This window comes from Panulirus ornatus, chromosome 15 (genome assembly GCF_036320965.1).
Source record: "Panulirus ornatus isolate Po-2019 chromosome 15, ASM3632096v1, whole genome shotgun sequence".
Classification (NCBI taxonomy): Eukaryota; Metazoa; Arthropoda; class Malacostraca; order Decapoda; family Palinuridae; genus Panulirus; species Panulirus ornatus.
Genome location: NC_092238.1, coordinates 24597987 through 24609672, shown reverse-complemented (window position 1 = coordinate 24609672; position 11686 = coordinate 24597987). Strand labels below are relative to the sequence as shown.

Below are 11686 nucleotides of genomic sequence, written 5' to 3'. Positions count from 1 at the left end.
TTTTATATCAAAAAAGCATTCTCCATTATATTCTCGTGATTAGCGTGATCGAATTCACTAAAATAAAAATGGAAACGAATTACGTCATCGCCGAGTTTACGCTTCTTAAGTGGAAAGATTTAAAGTTGGCATCTCTTTGTGTGGCAGATTTCTTAAAAGCTGGAATTGGCTTAATCACCCATCTTTATCCTTGTTTCTGTTTTCCCTCATCGTTTCCGTTGTCTGAAGGCCAGGAATGGACTGCACTCATATTCAAGGTGTGATGTTACGACAGAGTTACAAAGACAGAATTTTTTCCGATGTTTTGTAAACGATATTCCTAAATTTGAGTTGTAGCATTCGCTCTCATTTTTTACTTGCTGCTATGCACCTTCAGGGATACTCCAGACTGATATATCTGATGGTCGTGTGTCGCATCCTTGTCCTTAGTTCATAACTATACATTTGTCTACGTGAAATTTCATCTGCCATCGGTCTATGTAAAGATCTTAGAATTATTTCAGTCTTAATCGTTTATAGTTCTACCTCATTATTTGTCTTAATCATTTATAGTTCTACCTCATTATTTCAGTCTTAATCATTTATAGTTCTACCTCATTATTTCAGTCTTAATCGTTTATAGTTCTACCTCCGAATTTTGTATCCTCAGCATATTCGGAGATCCTATATATACAAGATCCAATCCAAAATCAGCCTGGGGCACGCCGAGGCACACCACTCGTCACGTTCAGCCAGTCGCAGGGGAGGGGTCGCCCATTTACACTATACGTTCCTTTCTGTCAGTGAGCCACTTTCACAATCCATGCACAACGTTCATGCCCTATTCTTTGTGATCTGAATTTTCACAGCAGTCTCCTGCGTGGTACATTATCTAATGCCTTTTGAAAATCTAGGAATATTGCAACAGAGGGTTCCCTACACTGATCTAAGGAACCTACTAAAGTTATTGCAGTTTTCACACAGTATATTTTGTCAGTTTAGCAAGATGATATAACAAAATTCTTAAAATAGTATGTGGGGCTTCCCAAGTGATGTGGGGTACGAATTCTGCAAAGTGGTATGTGGGTCCTTAAGTGGTGTGGAGTACAAATTCTACAAAGTGCATACAGAGGGTGTCCTAAAGTGGTATGTAGGGTATTGAGTTCTGTAAACTGAAAAGAAAGGTTTCCTAAGGTACAAATAGGGATATTTTCCTTAAATGGACAAAGGGAACTTCCTAGAATGGGTACAGGGGTTTCCTAAATCAGACAAAGGATTTCCCATTGTGAATGTTAGGGGTTTCGTGGAGTGGATTCATGTTTCCATGCAATTCCTGCAGCGATTTCGTCTCGGTACAATATGAAGGTTACTGCAGGTGCGGATCTAGGACGCTCACCACTGATCGATGCTCCCGTTACCGTCTTCATTTCACTTTAAATTTGCTTCCTACTTCCCGTATGTAAGACATCATACTACACGTGTATTTGTACGATGAATGTACAAGTCAAAACCTTTGGATAATAACACCTGTCTAAGATTTGTTTCCAGAGTAAGGCATCTCACCAAAAAAAGTACACGAGGAATATCAATTTCGCTACAAACTAGGATTAGCCGTACAAAAAGTCTAAACAAAGGGATACACATGCATTACCTTTTGCAGAACACGGGTTAAGGATGAATTTAACATCCTAAGTGCCTTCTTAGCATTTCAAAATATTCAAAACTTTCTTACATTCACCAAGAATCTTTCACTTTTGTTGATATACAAGATAAAAATCCCAAGTCAAGAGAAACATCGGAGCAAAACATCTTTATCTATTACTATTCCTTTGTGACCCAATGTATTTTTCTTTCGATAAGCTTTTTCAAGTTATTGGAGCTGGAAGAAATACTGAACCACACTACTGAACGACAAACTGTATATCCGCAATGCCAGTAATTTTTCCTACTCGGATATAGTGCATTTCGCGAGGCCTGGCCTCATAATACGTAGCATACAGCGTGTGGCACCAGGCGTGAGCTGGGAGCGTTATGATAAAGATTACATATTCTATGATCTACCAGAACAAGGTCATGTTAAGAAGAACTTCAGGTTGTCTGAAACTAACATATTGGCAAGTCTAAAATCTTAGTTCCAAAGCAAAATATTGCGATGGGCGGGCTTAGCTCCTCCCACCGAATTTGTTGATGTCCGTTTTCTGCAGGCACGCCATGGGGGGCCGAGGGGGCTCTACCGCAGTCAGTGTCATATGGTACGTGGTGGAGGAAGGACGTGACTTGTCTTGTGCTCTCACTGTGCTGCCCCATTCTCTCTTCATTCAACAGATAGTGGTAAGATTTATTTAAAGTATTTACGCATTTCCTTATCCTTCCTATGAGGAAGAAATATACAGATATGAAAGCTATTTAAGTATTCAATATTCACGACGGTATTTTAGGAATATAATCTAGATTAATGATATAGTTTGGCTATAACTGACCTATCGTACATTATTAAGTGATCTTATTTTGTCCACCGACTGCTGATATACACGACGAAAATAAATGTAATCATATTAGAAAATGTGTTCACATTTAAAGTTGGTAAATTAATGGCATTAAATTGATTTATACAAGAAAAGTAAGTTTGCCTGCAATCAAAGATTTTAACTGGACAGAAATGAGGTTTCTGTTTAGTTAAGAAAAAAGTTCTGATTAACTGAGAGGAGACGGTGATGATCAATCAAACTACGAAGGCTTTAATTACTCTCTCCCGAAGCCGGCGTTCTGACTGATCGAGACCAAGGCTCGGGGGAAACGAGAATGGGGTTCCGATTCCCCCAATAAGGGTTCAAAGTCTACGTTAGCTTGACTAGAGTTTAGAATAATGTAGATATCTGGATCCTTTGTGAACTTAGGGTGTTCAAACTGGGCGAAACTATAGAGTTCTAAGTGAACTCGAGTTTTGTTTGGTCCACAAGCAAGGGTTCTTTGTAAATTTTACGAGTGTAGACTGGACCGGAGGCGAGGAGTCAACGTGAGCTGGAGGAGGATTATGATTGATCCAAAAACGAATATATATATATATATATATATATATATATATATATATATATATATATATATATATATATATATATACGGTAATTCGAAGAGGGTTCTATTTGGGCTGCTCCAAGTGAGCGTTAGCATTATCCTGATTGGTTTAGGAAAGGGTCCTAAGTGAATTCGAATAGGGTTGTGACTGGGCCAGACCAGGATTGTAAGTTAACACCAAGAGGGTTCTGATTGAACCCAGGGAGGATTCGGAGAGACAAAAGGAGTTCCTGTTGCTAGTATAGTATGTACCTGGCATTCTGCTACTAGTAATGTCCTAGGCTTTCCTGTCGTCCAGGGTAATGGGAACAGAAGGGTTAAGAAATAAAGCGGCACGGGTTTTGGATGATTCAGACCAGAGCTCCCCAACTAGCCGGGAGGCTTGGATTTTGATGACTTGCTTCGACGTGAGGGCCCCGTGGTCAGTTACCGTAAGGGCAAAAAAAGAAATGCAATCAATAAGACCACCAAAGAACGGAGAAAAACAAGACAACATAACTTACGTATACGGAAATTCGCTTGCAAACATACACAACACATATACACGTAAATTTACTTATACACAGAGATGCAGATGATCACACACACATTTCTGACCCATTTAAAACAATCGTATGCACAGACATCGACGGCAGACTAGATTATAACATGCGAGTCTCAGCTGGTGACTAGTGTGATGGATGCCGTCCGTAATGCCTGTCCTGCTACTGTGTCTGCCTGTACCAGATGGTCACAGCAACGATTATTTTCAGTCAGTAAAATCTTAATATGTATGATGAATCTCTTAACTTAATGATATGGAAACTTTTATTTGATTCTTTACACGTAAAATATACAAAATAAAATTTTGTACCTTATCACAGAATAAAATATTATTTTTTTTTTTAGCTGAGTACATAAAGTGTAAAACATTTAAATTCTAACAACCTGTAAAAAGTAGAACATTCGAATCCTTAAATATAAACCAATATGTTTCCGAATGCAACTCATCAATAAGTATCATACATATTACAATCTTACATATTTCAACAGCTTTCACTTTTAACACGTACTACATCTTTGACGATAACTCGTCACAAAGACATACAGGACTACATCATCATCATCATCATATGGCGCTAAGATAAACAGTGAACTTCCAATACACAACAGATCTCAACCACCTCCGTCCTTCATCTGACCGCTAACTACAAATGAGTGTCTAACCTTAATATAAACTTTTAATCCTGATCCGTAATGTAACTTCCGCTAAACCCAAAACCTGTAACTCCCACTAAACCCACAACCTCTGTTAAATCTAGGAATCCCACTGAGCCCAGAACACTTTAAACATGTACCTTCCACTAAACCCACAACTTTGTTAAACCTGTAACTTCCACTAAATCTACACCCTCTCTTAAACCACTAACCTTCCATAAACCTGTAACTTCCATTAACCCTGTAACTTCCCACCTTGAGTTCCACACTCCACCAATCATTTAACCTTTAGCAAGTCCCTAACCTGCTGAACCTTAACCTCAACGAAGCGCCTGAGGTTCTAATAAACCTTCACCTCCATTAATTCTTTGCCTTCCACTAAACCTCTCGAGTCTGCTAAACCTGCCAGTGAAACCTCAAACCTCTAGTTAACCTCTACTATGTGATAGGACTCTCACCTCCACTACACACACAACCCTTTTAAACCACTTCCCTCCATTGAGACAATTCTCTATACAGCTCTTCCCTCCACTGGAGCTCCTCTTTGCCTTCAGTTGGGTAAGGCAGCTGTAAGATGGACCAGAGAAGGTCACTCGAGACCAGATCATGAATGATGTCAGTTCAAGATGTGACCGACCTGACCCCGAGAGATATGTTAGCTAAACATAACCATGGAAAGTTCTGCCATATGATCAGGATCAATATAATACCTGTCTTTATATTTCGTACGCCAGCGCCGGAAGTCTAAACCTCCGAACAAAACGAAGAACTTGTCTCCACTTTACCAGACAAGTTAGGCATCATACAATTCAGAAAAACATGGCTCAATCCTCCAGAGCATCACATGTTTGCAGAGTCAGCAATACCAAGATATACATATGTCAGTCGAGACAGATTATATATATATATATATATATATATATATATATATATATATATATATATATATATATATATATATATTTATAAGGGGCTGGAGGCAGAGTTATGTTGTGTGTGCTAAACACTGAATTCACGAGTACGACGCTTCGAATAACTGTCAGGGTAGTACAGAACCTCGAAACTAAGGAAAGAAAATGATTCACTTGATTTGTGGAAATTTAAAAATTTTTCTCATTCTTGAGGATCCAGTCACGGACAGCAGTCGGCATGCATCAAGGCCAGGCCGTAATTGAAATATGAAAAGGGTTTGGAGAGAGAGAGAGAGAGAGAGAGAGAGAGAGAGAGAGAGAGAGAGAGAGAGAGAGAGAGAGAGAGAATATTTCATAATTCTGAAGTACAAAATCTTTCTTTTGGTCATGGCGAGGTGGGTCATTATGAAGGACGTGCGGCGTGAGAGGAGTCCCAGAGCTTCACGGTGTAGGGAGAGATGTATCATCATGGCTCACCCTTGACCGGCCACACGGTAAATGATCGAGCGTTCTGTGGGCTAGCAAATGGCCGGGTCATACGCCACAGTAATATCTAAATATTGCAGAGGGAAAGTGGGCAGACAGCGGCATAGGACAATGGGTCAAGGTAGGAGGTCAGACTAGGAGAGATGATCAGGTGGACTGTTCTGGACTGCAATGTCTAGTATGTGGTGACAGGACACCCCAATCCCAGGCAGGGGCATAGGATTAATGACAGGAACATCGGGGGTTGAGGGAGAGTCAGTCATGCAAGATGGAATTACCAGACAAATTGGGAAGCAAAAACAGTGGCTCAGCCAATGGAAAAGACGTCTACAGTACGTACTATTAAAACGGGAAAGCGAGAGAAAGGTAGTACAACAGAAGTTATCCGAGATGCCTTTGGCTAATAAACGGAAAGACCTATCACCGGATGGACGAGGGTGGAGTTTCCACATTTCCTTACAACAGAGAACAGTTTGCCTCGCGATTACATAGTTGCAACGATTTCAGGTAAAGATCGTAACTAAATGTGAGTTAGAGGAAGGAGAGTTCTTCCCGGCCCGATATACTGTCTTTCACCAGAATGGCCTCAGAACAGACATATTTGAAACACACTTTGGAAGAAAAGCAAGTCTTACAGGAGGAGGGAGTTTACGTCAATTCACCCAACTATAACTTTGCTACACACTCTGCAGGAACAGAACGACTATCAGAGGAGAAGCAGAAATATACATAAAGAAAAAGAGAATTTTCATAAATAATTCCAGTTAACGATACCAAAGTGCCGGTATTTACCCTCAGAAAGGACAGCTGGAGGAGGAGGAGGAGGAGGAGGAGGAGTGGTTAATAAAGACATGTTTACGAGAGTGTGGACACATGACGCAGTCCGGGACGGGATCATGTGGGCGGAGAGAAGGATTTGATATGAAGAGCAGATCCAGTGTGTTAGGTGAGTGGTTATGACGGTCTGCAATATGGGTCAGGTAGATATGGTTTTCGATAATACAGTGACGGACACGGCAAATGCTATACCCCAATCAAGGCCATCTGGGGCGAAAGAATAAAGTTCAAGGGAAAGAATGCAGAAATTAATCATGGTTCCGCAGGTGTTTGTAGCCCTGACACTGAAAGGAGGAAAGGTTATGTGAGGAGAGAAAGACATGAGAGGGAAGATAATGCTAAAGCTTAGCTGTTCCAGGGAAGAAGACTTCACTCCCCCTCATCATCATCTATTAAGGAAAGGAGTTCAACCCATCCGTACGGTGTAAAACGAAAACAAATATCGATACTTGGAGACTTGAACAACCCGAGTGCCAAGTGTGCGTTCTTACCAGGTTATCACATGGGATACAACCTAACCAGATTTAACAGGACTGATTTTTGTACAACATATGATCCATGACTTATTACCAGGCAACAATACATCAAACTTTATACCAATCTACAAGTAAATATCTAATTAGCCAGATAGCTTCTGTGACGTCGGCATAGTTAGGTAACAATGACGCTAATATTATCAAATTCACCGTAAACTTCCACTTTGATCTTATCATGATAACTAATTTCAGCAAGTAATTTCGACGGGATATTAGTAACGTAAAGTGGAATACGCTATAAATGAAGTCAGTTAAAATATGTGGGGTAAATTTATGATATAAATGTTTCTCAGAGAGAGAGAGAGAGAGAGAGAGAATTATTCCACAAAAAAGGATTAATGAGAAAGATTACAGGGAGACTGTAGAAAGAAATTTAGTCCGTACAAAAGAATCTGAAACGAAGTTCTGAAAAGGAGTTGAACCGTAAAGGATTATTAAGATAAAGGAAGAACGAGAAGAATATTATGCATAGTTTGGACATGTTATGAAAGGAACATCTTAACTACCATTTCAGAAATTACTCTCATTATACACTTATTTCGAACCAGTGTTTAATGATTAATTTCCTGAAATATATTGAGAGAATACAGCGTATTTTCAGAGAAAAAAAAATCAGAATTACATAACTTAAAAATGTGAAATAGGTATTCAAGAATCTCTCTCTCTCTCTCTCTCTCTCTCTCTCTCTCTCTTTTATATATATATATATATATATATATATATATATATATATATATATATATATATATATATATATATATATATATATATATATATATATATATATTTTTTTTTTTTTTTTTTTTTTTTTTTTTTTTTATACTTTGTCGCTGTCTCCCGCGTTTGCGAGGTAGCGCAAGGAAACAGACGAAAGAAATGGCCCAACCCCCCCCCCCCATACACATGTACATACACTCGTCCACACACGCAAATATACATACCTACACAGCTTTCCATGGTTTACCCCAGACGCTTCACATGCCTTGCTTCAATCCACTGACAGCACGTCAACCCCTGTATACCACATGACTCCAATTCACTCTATTTCTTGCCCTCCTTTCACCCTCCTGCATGTTCAGGCCCCGATCACACAAAATCTTTTTCACTCCATCTTTCCACCTCCAATTTGGTCTCCCTCTTCTCCTCGTTCCCTCCACCTCCGACACATATATCCTCTTGGTCAATCTCTCCTCACTCATTCTCTCCATGTGCCCAAACCATTTCAAAACACCCTCTTCTGCTCTCTCAACCACGCTCTTTTTATTTCCACACATCTCTCTCACCATTACGTTACTTACTCGATCAAACCACCTCACACCACACATTGTCCTCAAACATCTCATTTCCAGCACATCCATCCTCCTGCGCACATCTCTATCCATAGCCCACGCCTCGCAACCATACAACATTGTTGGAACCACTATTCCCTCAAACATACCCATTTTTGCTTTCCGAGATAATGTTCTCGACTTCCACACATTTTTCAAGGCTCCCAAAATTTTCGCCCCCTCCCCCACCCTATGATCCACTTCCGCTTCCATGGTTCCATCCGCTGACAGATCCACTCCCAGATATCTAAAACACTTCACTTCCTCCAGTTTTTCTCCATTCAAACTCACCTCCCAATTGACTTGACCCTCACCCCTACTGTACCTAATAACCTTGCTCTTATTCACATTTACTCTCAACTTTCTTCTTCCACACACTTTACCAAACTCAGTCACCAGCTTCTGCAGTTTCTCACATGAATCAGCCACCAGCGCTGTATCATCAGCGAACAACAACTGACTCACTTCCCAAGCTCTCTCATCCCCAACAGACTTCATACTTGCCCCTCTTTCCAGGACTCTTGCATTTACCTCCCTTACAACCCCATCCATAAACAAATTAAACAACCATGGAGACATCACACATCCCTGCCGCAAACCTACATTCACTGAGAACCAATCACTTTCCTCTCTTCCTACACGTACACATGCCTTACATCCTCGATAAAAACTTTTCACTGCTTCTAACAACTTGCCTCCCACACCATATATTCTTAATACCTTCCACAGAGCATCTCTATCAACTCTATCATATGCCTTCTCCAGATCCATAAATGCTACATACAAATCCATTTGCTTTTCTAAGTATTTCTCACATACATTCTTCAAAGCAAACACCTGATCCACACATCCTCTACCACTTCTGAAACCGCACTGCTCTTCCCCAATCTGATGCTCTGTACATGCCTTCACCCTCTCAATCAATACCCTCCCATATAATTTACCAGGAATACTCAACAAACTTATACCTCTGTAATTTGAGCACTCACTCTTATCCCCTTTGCCTTTGTACAATGGCACTATGCACGCATTCCGCCAATCCTCAGGCACCTCACCATGAGTCATACATACATTAAATAACCTTACCAACCAGTCAACAATACAGTCACCCCCTTTTTTAATAAATTCCACTGCAATACCATCCAAACCTGCTGCCTTGCCGGCTTTCATCTTCCGCAAAGCTTTTACTACCTCTTCTCTGTTTACCAAATCATTTTCCCTAACCCTCTCACTTTGCACACCACCTCGACCAAAACACCCTATATCTGCCACTCTGTCATCAGACACATTCAACAAACCTTTAAAATACTCATTCCATCTCCTTCTCACATCACCGCTACTTGTTATCACCTCCCCATTTACGCCCTTCACTGAAGTTCCCATTTGCTCCCTTGTCTTACGCACCCTATTTACCTCCTTCCAGAACATCTTTTTATTCTCCCTAAAATTTACTGATAGTCTCTCACCCCAACTCTCTTATTCCTAGGAATAAGGGAGAAAAAATACTTCCCACGTATTCCCTGCGTTTCGCAGAAGGCGACTAAGGGGGGGGGGGGGGGTGTCGCTGGAAATCTTCCCGTCTCATCTTTAATTTTCCAAAAGAAGGAACAGAGAAGGAGGCCAAGTGAGGATATTCCCTCAAAGGCTCAGTCCTCTGTTAAAACACACACACAAACACACACACACACACACACACACACACACACACACACATATATATATATATATATATATATATATATATATATATATATATATATATATATATATATATATATGTGAATGTAGGTTTGCGGCAGGGGTGTGTGATGTCTCCATGGTTGTTTAATTTGTTTATGGATGGGGTTGTTAGGGAGGTAAATGCAAGAGTTTTGGAAAGAGGGGCAAGTATGAAGTCTGTTGGGGATGAGAGAGCTTGGGAAGTGAGTCAGTTGTTGTTCGCTGATGATACAGCGCTGGTGGCTGATTCATGTGAGAAACTGCAGAAGCTGGTGACTGAGTTTGGTAAAGTGTGTGGAAGAAGAAAGTTAAGAGTAAATGTGAATAAGAGCAAGGTTATTAGGTACAGTAGGGTTGAGGGTCAAGTCAATTGGGAGGTGAGTTTGAATGGAGAAAAACTGGAGGAAGTGAAGTGTTTTAGATATCTGGGAGTGGATCTGGCAGCGGATGGAACCATGGAAGCGGAAGTGGATCATAGGGTGGGGGAGGGGGCGAAAATTCTGGGGGCCTTGAAGAATGTGTGGAAGTCGAGAACATTAACTCGGAAAGCAAAAATGGGTATGTTTGAAGGAATAGTGGTTCCAACAATGTTGTATGGTTGCGAGGCGTGGGCTATGGATAGAGTTGTGCGCAGGAGGATGGATGTGCTGGAAATGAGATGTTTGAGGACAATGTGTGGTGTGAGGTGGTTTGATCGAGTGAGTAACGTAAGGGTAAGAGAGATGTGTGGAAATAAAAAGAGCGTGGTTGAGAGAGCAGAAGAGGGTGTTTTGAAGTGGTTTGGGCACATGGAGAGAATGAGTGAGGAAAGATTGACCAAGAGGATATATGTGTCGGAGGTGGAGGGAGCAAGGAGAAGAGGGAGACCAAATTGGAGGTGGAAAGATGGAGTGAAAAAGATTTTGTGTGATCGGGGCCTGAACATGCAGGAGGGTGAAAGGAGGGCAAGGAATAGAGTGAATTGGAGCGATGTGGTATACCGGGGTTGACGTGCTGTCAGTGGATTGAATCAGGGCATGTGAAGCGGCTGGGGTAAACCATGGAAAGCTGTGTAGGTATGTATATTTGCGTGTGTGGACGTATGTTTATACATGTGTTTGGGGGGGGGGGGTTGGGCCATTTCTTTCGTCTGTTTCCTTGCGCTACCTCGCAAACGCGGGAGACAGCGACAAAGTATAAAAAAAAAAAAAAAAATATATATATATATATATATATATATATATATATATATATATATATATATATATATATATATATATATATATATATATATTCTTTCTTTTTCTTTCATACTATTCGCCATTTCCCGCCTCAGTGAGGTAGCGTTAAGAACAGAGGACTGGGCCTCTGAGGAAACATCCTCACCCGACTCCCTTCTCTGTTCCTTCCTTTGGAAAATTGAAAAAAAAAATGTGCTAAATATGATAAAAGAGAATCCTGTTGGATTCCAAAATACCCCAGACCTGGCACACTCTGACATCCAAGGAAAACCATTTGCAACGGTGTAAGGTACAATGAGAGGTCATTATACAGGAACTGTACGTTGAGAGCAGACTGGCTAGCCATACACAAGATGTGACCGTTTATGAACGGGGAAACCGTCGACTGGTTCAGCGTG

General features: G+C 40.7%; 1 protein-coding gene across 2 annotated transcripts in view; it reads left to right on the top strand.

Moving 5' to 3' along the window:
- The first annotated feature begins 2216 nt into the window (after positions 1–2216).
- LOC139753768 (uncharacterized) overlaps positions 2217–11686 on the top strand; it is a 75585-nt gene continuing 66115 nt past the window's right edge. The window contains exon 1 of one of the 2 annotated variants that reach the window (XM_071670604.1): positions 2217–2310. The gene's annotated coding sequence lies outside the window, so the exon portion shown is untranslated. The remainder of the gene's footprint in view (positions 2311–11686) is intronic. The other variant, XM_071670605.1, reaches the window with a different exon arrangement.